Genomic DNA, 8,971 nt, shown 5'->3' on the forward strand with positions numbered 1-8,971 from the left:
CTATTAGAGGAAATATGGGGAGATCTAATGTTTGAAGGTGAATTTTATATCGTAATTGTGACTTTGGCAAAATCACAAGAATGGGATGACTGATGTGAAGTTTTATATTTCTTCTATTATACCCAACTTCTCAGATTCCATAATGCTTCCTTCAATGTGATCATCATTTTCTGTGTGGGAGATGAACGCTGTGCTGTTTTTCCCAAAGAAGGAAGGAGGAGGATGACTGACCCAAATCATCATGGCCCAATTAATTAAAACAATCAACTAATTAAAATAACCCTTTTTTATTTGTGTATTCAGACTACCTCCTCCTGAGATGGGGTTTAGGAGTCCAGCCTTGGAAATAAGGAAGCAAAGGGACAAGGATTTTAAAAAAACAGGACTAGTGGGATTCCAAAGAGGGTTTTGACAGGCAAAAAAGTTGGCCTTACACGAGGAGAACATATGTGTGGGAGCCCGTTCTCGGGTTCCTCATGGCTTTACCCAGCAGGTCCGAATAGAGGATGATCAGGACCACGGGCCTGAGTGCAGGTGTCTGAGATGGTCTGCACTTGGCTGTGCTGGGGGAGGAGGTCTTTTGCTCCCCACTTGGCATCTCTATAAAAACCCTGGACCAGAGACAGTCGGGGCCCGTTGGAATAGGTGCCAGACCCTCTCGAGGCTATCCTTTATTTTCTATCTGTTTATCTCTGTGATATTCTCCGCAATAAATCCTTCTATCTAATATTTCCTGCTGATTACACTCAAGAAAACTCTGGGGAACTGTGGGGGTAGTGGGAAAAAGCCCGACACATAGGAATTACAAGTTACATTATGACCTCATAAAGCAAAGACATCATTGCAAGATGATCATAATGTAGTCATAACAACAGGTATTCATAGAAATCTTTGAAACAAAGTTAGTGTTGCAAGATAGTTATATCTTTTTTTAAACAGAGACATGGTTACTGTTTCCTAAGCAGTACAATATCATTTGTAATGAAGATTAAAGATGGGGCTTATTCTTGATCAACAGATGCTTAATCATAAATAGGAATAAACCTAGTTTGCCTTTATTATAAGATGTTTTTTAGCCTAATATGTAGGCAAGATTGTTCATCATTCTCTACTTAACTTATATATCCCTCTCAACTATTTGATATACATTTAGCATTATTTATCTGTGGGGATGGATAAAATTTGTAATGCATCAAAAATGCATAGTCTCTATAAATTATGCCTGTTTGGTTAGCACTGAAAGAACAAAAGTAATACAGGTAACCATTTAGTCCCTTTTTCCAGGAATTTCCTTTATATCTAATATTCCAGCTCATTGTTGAGAATAGATGTATACCAAATATAGGGAGAGCTGGTGTTTCCTATACATGTTACCTCACAATGACACCAGTCATTGGATTTCATTAGCAAAATTGGACATTCTTTGTTTGTTAATTCCTTACTAAGTGTCATCATTTCTCCCAGATTTCCATTAAAGTGATTCAATTACTTTTATTCTGTTGTCCATTTGAAAATTTTTCACACAATACACCCTGTATCTCTTACTCTACAGTTCTTTATCTGTGTGAAAAGTGTTTCTGCCTATGTCTGTGTCTGTTTTTATAAAACTTGATGATACATAGCTCTTTGCATAACTGTGTTTTCACTGTATAATAACATTCTATATAAGACATCTTATATAATAACATCCTATTATATAAGAACAGAAATATCCTTGTTGTGGAGATACAAATTGATTTTTAATGTTTAAATTTCAGATTAGATAAGCATGGGTTTCCTTCATGTTGTTGCAAGAGTGGTTAAAGTCATTTTATTTTCCATATGACTAGTAATTAGAAGTTCCTTTTAAAATTAAAAACCTAATATCCTTTCCATTTGTACTCACTGGCCATTGTTTCTGAAACAGCACCTCAGACTTAATGCTAATACTGACATTTTAAAGCAAAGTTCTGCAACTTCTTTCAATAATTATGTACAATAAAGACATCAGCAGTTTCACTGAAAAATATTCTTTTACAAATATTATTGACAAAATAATTTCATGAGTCTGAATCTTCTTTTGTTGCTCACAATATCTTTACAGTCTTAAGAACATACAGTTTTCCCACATCAATTGCTAGGCTTCAAAATTTGAAGTCACTGTTTTTCTTAGAGAAGTGATTTTTGGAACTGTTTAAGGAAAATGTTTTAAATTACAGAATGGACCACAAGGATTTGACAATAGGAATAGTGTTCTTACTTCAGAGTACAGTTGGAATTGTTGGAAATTTCTCTCTTCTTTCTTGCTCTCTCATCCATTACTGCACTGAACAGGCATTAAAGACCACAAATTTGATTCTTACACACAAGCTCACTGCCAACTCCTTGATCAGTTTTTCTAAAGGATTATTCTGTATAATGAGAGCTTTTGGGGTTGAAGGGTTCATCAATGATTTTGGCTGTGAATTTCTTTTGTATATTCAAAGACTAGGCAGAAACATGTCCATAGGCATGACCTGCTTCTTGAGTGTTTTCCAGGCCATCACCATCAGCCCTGTGAACTTTTTGGGTGTGTCTTAAAGTCAAAACTCCAAAGCACATTGGTCTCTTCACTTCCCTCTGCTGGATTCACTACATGTCAATAAATATGGTTTTCCCTTTGTATAAGTATACTAAGAGGAACAGAAATAATCAAACACATAAAAGTGGCATGAGATACTGCTCCACATCAGGTTATGATGACATTACATAAAAGCTCATTATATACAGCATTTTTTGTTCTTCCTGAAGTTTTGTTTTCTGTCATCATTGTTTGGTCCAGCAGCTCCACGATTATCACTCTGTATAGGCACAAACAACGGGTTCAGCATATCCGCAGCACCAGTGTTTCCTCCAGAACATCCACTGAGTCCAAAGCCACCCACCACATAATGGTTCTGGTGTTGACATTTATAGGTTTTTATGTGCTTTCTTCCATCTTACAAGGTTGCATTGCTCTCATATATAACCCTGGTTGGTGGCTGATGAACATTACTGCAATCGTTTCAATGTGTTTTCCTACTTTGGGGCCCTTTGTTGTAAGCTATAACTCACAGTGCCAATGTTCTGCTTTTCAGGAGTAAGGAATTCGAAAATCTCACAATGTTATCACAGGTATAATGATTGTATGATCTCTTTCCCACATTATCTAAATTTTCAGTTTCTCTTTTTATGTAAAACATACAGCTAATACCACATCCATTAGTCTTCTTAAGGGAAATTGTGCCTTGTATTGGGTTTTAAGTTGTTGAAACTACTATCTATAATATTATAGCAGATATGGATGAAACATGCTATTCTTTTGTGAGAAAATTGTACTCTGTTTTTATAAATCATAAATCCACTTCCTTGTGGCAAATTGAATTAAGTTGGACCTCAGTTCTTTAATGTCAGTTCTGGAGACTATGTGGCCAAATAATATACTCAATGGAGAACTTTCCCACAAGGAAACACAGTAAAAAACAATTGTGCATGTTATTGTGTAATAACTTTTTAAATTATTTATTTATACTATGAGTCCTTTACATCATGTATCTTGATCCCATTCATTTTCCTCTCCATTTGCATGTACCTTCTACCCCTGTATCTTTACCCCATAAAAAATTTTAGAGTAAAAAGGAAAAAAAAATTATAGAGGAAAAAAATTAAATATCTTGTAGAGGAAGTTCCAGTGTGATACAGTGAGTCATAGTATAAAATACTTTATCCATATATCTTTACTTGCAAGTGTTCATTCCAACCTGTCTTGTTCAAGCCCTCTGGTTTCTACTACACTATCAATTCTGGCCCACACTAGAACTCTTCCTGGGTTTCTTGTTGTTGCCCTGTTTGTAGAGATCCTGCATGTTTGGGTCTACAGTTCAGGTTCCTATGTAATATAGCAGATCATAAGTGGGGCAGATATTTGGGTAGGACAAGTTCTAACCTTCAGTCTGAACCTGGCAGTTGTAGGATTAGTCTGCCAGATGTTTAATAGGGAGAACTCTCCCTCGTTCACTACTTCAGGGCTGCTCACCCACATCTCCACTGACAGGGTTAGGTTTATTGTGTTGATCAGTTAAGGTGGAGGGCCTGCTATCTGACTCTTGTGACCTCACAGCCAGCTCCCACACTTGCCTCAGATATTGAGGGGTTGTTGTCTTTCCTCCACTCGTGCTGCCATGGGACAGATGTGGAATGTGGGCTGCACTCCCATACTGCTTCGGGGCTAGCTCACCCACACCTTCACTAACAGGGTTGACTTCAACTGTGGATAATTTACATACTAAGATTCACAGAATTTTATGTGAATAACCAAATCATTTATCCTGTCAGAAACCCTATTCTCCAAAATACTGAAACATTCTGCATTGTGATACAGATTAACTGGTTCTGTTAGGATGATAGCACAGCCTACAAACTATACTGACTGGGACCTAGAGAGTATTAACTCCAACTAGAGATTTCTTAATGGGCCTTTATGAAATAACATCTCTTACTATTGATATAGAGGGAAATGTGAGCTTTATTTTATTTAACTCCAGAAGAATTTTTATCCCTACTTCAGAAATTCACATTGAACCAATGTTCTAATGAATTTGTTTGTAAATCTCATAAAGATAGTTGCCAGAGTCCAGCTCCAGCAGGATTCTGAGCCACAAGACAAAGATATGAAGTTGGGTGAAAATGAAGAGTCTGACCACGGGTTATCTTTCACACAGGTAGAGTCAAATAGCTCAAGCTATTTTTATTTATACAAGTTCTAATGCATTTAATCAGGAGCAGGTGCAATATATTTCTCTTTAATCATTTTGTAAGAGTCACTCTCGTTTACTCTGTTTAGTTTCTTTTCCTCTTCCCCACTCCCTTCACATCATTAATTTTATGCTTCAAACTAGACAATTATATCTAGTCAGGCACATCTTATTCTTACTGTGTCCTAGCTGGCAGCAAACATGCAGTTACCAAAAAGGACATTCATGCCCTACCCACTACACCCTATGTCCTTAACAATGTGATAGTTACGTATTTTTGTGATCAGCTGAGTGTATGATGCCATATGTAGGATATTGTTTTCAAGTATAAGTCAATTTCTGAATAATCCATATATCACTCTTATGTGAACAACAGTTTTAATCCTATTCTTCATACATTCTCAAAATGGTAATGATTTAACTCTTTAACTGCTGGGACAAGTTCATATTGTCCTGGCACTTTTACATGTATTTTTACTTCCAAAGGGAACTGGGAGTTTTAGATGAAAAATCATCTAACTTTCATGTCCTAACACCAGAGATGTCTGGCGTTTCATAGCTTTTACCTTTTCCTTATGTGTCCCTATAATTTTTAATGTCATTTTTTAAGGAATTACCTCCCAAGTTCTTAAGTTCTTTGGAATATCTCTTTTTAGAATAGTTAAGTAAGAAAGAATCATTAACCTCCTGCTTGCTCAGGAGGACTGTGACTGATTTCCTTAAAAGACATCAGAGATGCTTAATTTCTTTTTAGAATCCTTTAGAAAATTTATCAGCTTTTGTTCCAGTAAACTCAGCTACAATCACAACTGACAAAACAAGACAAAGAATTACCATGAGAATAAGCATAGCGAAAGTTAAAGAGGCCTGAAGCCCATGAGCTCCCTAGGATTAGTGCAGGAGTCTGAGGCAATGCTTCCAGAGTTCACTGCCAAGTGGATGGGATTCTCCAAAGGACCTTGCCTTAAGGAGCTCCATTTGTAAAACATTTATGTGCCATTCCCTGGGGTGACAATATGGCTTCTGGCAGACAGTAGTTAGGAAAATTGTGGGAAAGTAATAAGTATACATTATCCATATATTTAAAAAATTATCATGGAATTTTAACCCTGGCCCACAGCAGCTGAACTCCAGAAAAGCCACCACCCCACACCATGTGGCTGGGGTGGGTGGAACCCAGTCAAGCAAGGGCCAGGAATTCTGACCCTGACCCACCACCAGTTTCAGCAAAGCGCTCACCCCATGCCATGTAGCCAGGGTAGGCAGAACTCACCAAAACACACCAACCAGAGTACACCTATGGCACAGGACAGTTGGGCACTATAACGATCTCTCTTTGTTATGAGGAATTCTGACCCAGCCCAGGGTCATGGTGACCTGAATGGGACAAAGAGACCCACACTCAGTCCATCCACACCAGCCTCAGAGGAGAAAACAGGGGCTCATCTGGTACCTGTGGCACCAGCCAGATTGGCACTATTAGAGTGAGCAGAGGTATGGTATGGTGTCTTATAGGAGAAAGAGAGGGAGAGGGAGGGGTGTATTCAGGTCCTGTGGACAGAGGCATATCTGAACAGATGAGAGAGGGAGGGATTGGAATGAGATGGTGAGGCAACTGACCTCTTGACCAGCAGCAACATACAGGAAAGCAAGCTCTGCACTTTGTCTGGGCAGCTCTTCCAAGATGACATGTTTATGAGAGTACAGAGAACTAACTCTGAGGATAGGAGCATGGGAGACCTAGCTCCATCCCTCATGTGCCAGAGAAAAGAATCCAGAATTGCAAAGAGGTATCAAAAGAGTCAATTATCTCTCAGAATTTGATGCATGTTTGAGCACAGGTTATTGAGAGCTGCTGGTGGCAAAAGGCCATGGGAGTATACAGCAGGTGACAAATAGTGTTCAAAAGGTCAAGCCACCAGAGTCAATGATTCTGATGGGGGAATAAACCAAAATACAGGATGTTTTGGAATAATTTCCCTTTGAATGAATTGGCTGTTTCTTGTTGTAAATGTTTCTGTACAGTTACATATATGTTATCTCCCCTTAACCATTCATCTTCCTATAATGTGCATCGGTAATCTCATGGTTTTATATATATATATATGGACAGGAAGATGAATTTTCATTTAGCTGTATAATTTTGATATGTATAAAATATACTAGGATATCATTCATAACAAGATCCATTGTCGTATGTAGCAGGAATCTTAGAGAGTCTTATTAATAAAATCAAACTTGTGAGCCAGGTATTGGGGTGTGAAGCTGAAAGATCAGAGAGACAGAACAAGCCACAGCTACCTCACCTGGCCGGATCCTCAGCTGGTCTTGTTTCCTCAGACTGGAGGCCTCTGAGTCCTCATCTGAATGGCTCTCAGCTGAACTGTACTGCTAGAAGCCTGAAAGCTTAACCAGACAAATGCTTAACCCTCACGCCTTATTTACCCTTCTGCTTTCTACCACCACTCCCTGGGATTAAAGGCTCGCTTTCTGGGATTAAAGGCAAGTGTCACCATGCCTGGTCATTTCCAATGTGGCCTTGAACTCACAGAGATCCAAAGGGATTTCTACCTCTGGAATGCTAGGATTTAAAGGTGTGAGTGCCACCATTTTCTAGCCTTTGTATCTAGTGGCTGTCTGTTCTCTGACCCCAGATAAACTTATTAGGGTATACAATATTTTTGGGAACACAATCCCACCACAGTCCTATAAGATTATAGACATTTAAAGCCTGCATTGTTCCTTTTGATCAGACTACCACGGAAAATAACATTCTTTCCTCAGTCTAACACAAACTACATGTATTTAGCTCATTTTACCTCAGAGCAAATTCAAACCACACTAAAGGCCTTTGTAAATAGATCATAAGTTTAAAACTTACAGTTGTGAACAAAGTCAGATTCACAGGTGTTAATTCTGACTCATCAGGGATTTCTGCTGTTTCAATATGTAAGACCATTCTTTCAGCATACTGAGCATCAGTAACTATGTTGAGATGTTCCGAAAAATTAATTAATACTACCAGAATAGCATATAATTCCAATTTTTGAATCAAATCATAAGGCCTTGGTACCACTTTACTTAAATTTTCTGATTTATAACCTGCCTTACCTTGTTTGCATGCATACATATAAAATGTAGAGGCACCAGATAATGGTGTTTCCCTTACAATTTGAGGCAGGATCAACTTAAACCTCTTTATGAGTATAATTCTATCATTGTTGGGATATTTGTGGTTAATTTCTCCAAATAATTACTGCAAGCTCTTTGCCAAGGTTCATTTTCTCCCCACAATTTGTCAATTTCATCATTAGTAAAGGTATTACAATTTCTGCTGGGTTTATTCCTGATAATTGATGAAGTCTCAATTTTCTTTTAAAATCAACTCAGAGATCTTTTCCACATAAGTTTTTAATTTTTTTAATCTGTTTATTTGGTAGAAATGTACATTCCAATGTATCTTCCTTCTGAATTGAAATTCCTGCAGGAAGATGCTTAGAGGGTAAAATAACCAGAATGCAATCAAGTTTTGGATCCACACAATTCACAGATGCATCGTGTATATTCTTTTCCACCAAAGCCAATTCATTCTCAGCTTCAGCTGATAATTCTCTTGGAGTATCAAAGTCCTTGTCAACCTCCAAGTTTTTGAACAAATTACTCAGTTCATCATTTTTTACCCCAACAATAGTATGTAGATAGGAAATGTCTCCAAATAATCTTTGAAAGTCATTAGGAGTCCGTAATCAATTGTACCTAATTTGCACCTTTTGGGGTCAAATTTTTTGTAGACCTATTTTATATCTGAAATAATTAATAGAATCTTCTTCTCTTTGTATATTTTCAGGAGCAATTTGTAACCCACAACAAGGCAAAATCTTCTTTACTTCCTCAAACATTCTTTCTAAAGTATGTACATTTGAATCAGGTAGTAAAATGTCTCCCATGTAATGATAAATTACAGATTTAGGAAATTGTTTACATATTACTTCCATTGGCTGTCATACAAAATATTGGAACAAGGTTGGGCTATTTAACATTTCCTGTGGCAGGATCATCCATTGATATCTCTTGACTGGCTGGGAATTATTGTAAGTAGGAGCTGTGAATACAAAATTTTCTCTGTCTTTTTCTTGTAAGAGCAATTGAGAAGCTACAGTTTTTTAAATCAATAACTATAAGAGGCCATCATTTAGGTAACAGAGTAGGCAAAGGAATTC

The 8,971-nt window shown here is 37.5% G+C and overlaps 1 pseudogene; it reads left to right on the plus strand.

Annotated features, from left to right (window-relative positions):
• The first annotated feature begins 2,199 nt into the window (after positions 1-2,199).
• Positions 2,200-3,101, plus strand: LOC114686103 (annotated as a pseudogene).
• The last annotated feature ends 5,870 nt before the right edge of the window (positions 3,102-8,971 follow it).

This window comes from Peromyscus leucopus, chromosome 1 (assembly GCF_004664715.2).
Source record: "Peromyscus leucopus breed LL Stock chromosome 1, UCI_PerLeu_2.1, whole genome shotgun sequence".
Lineage (NCBI taxonomy): Eukaryota > Metazoa > Chordata > Mammalia > Rodentia > Cricetidae > Peromyscus > Peromyscus leucopus.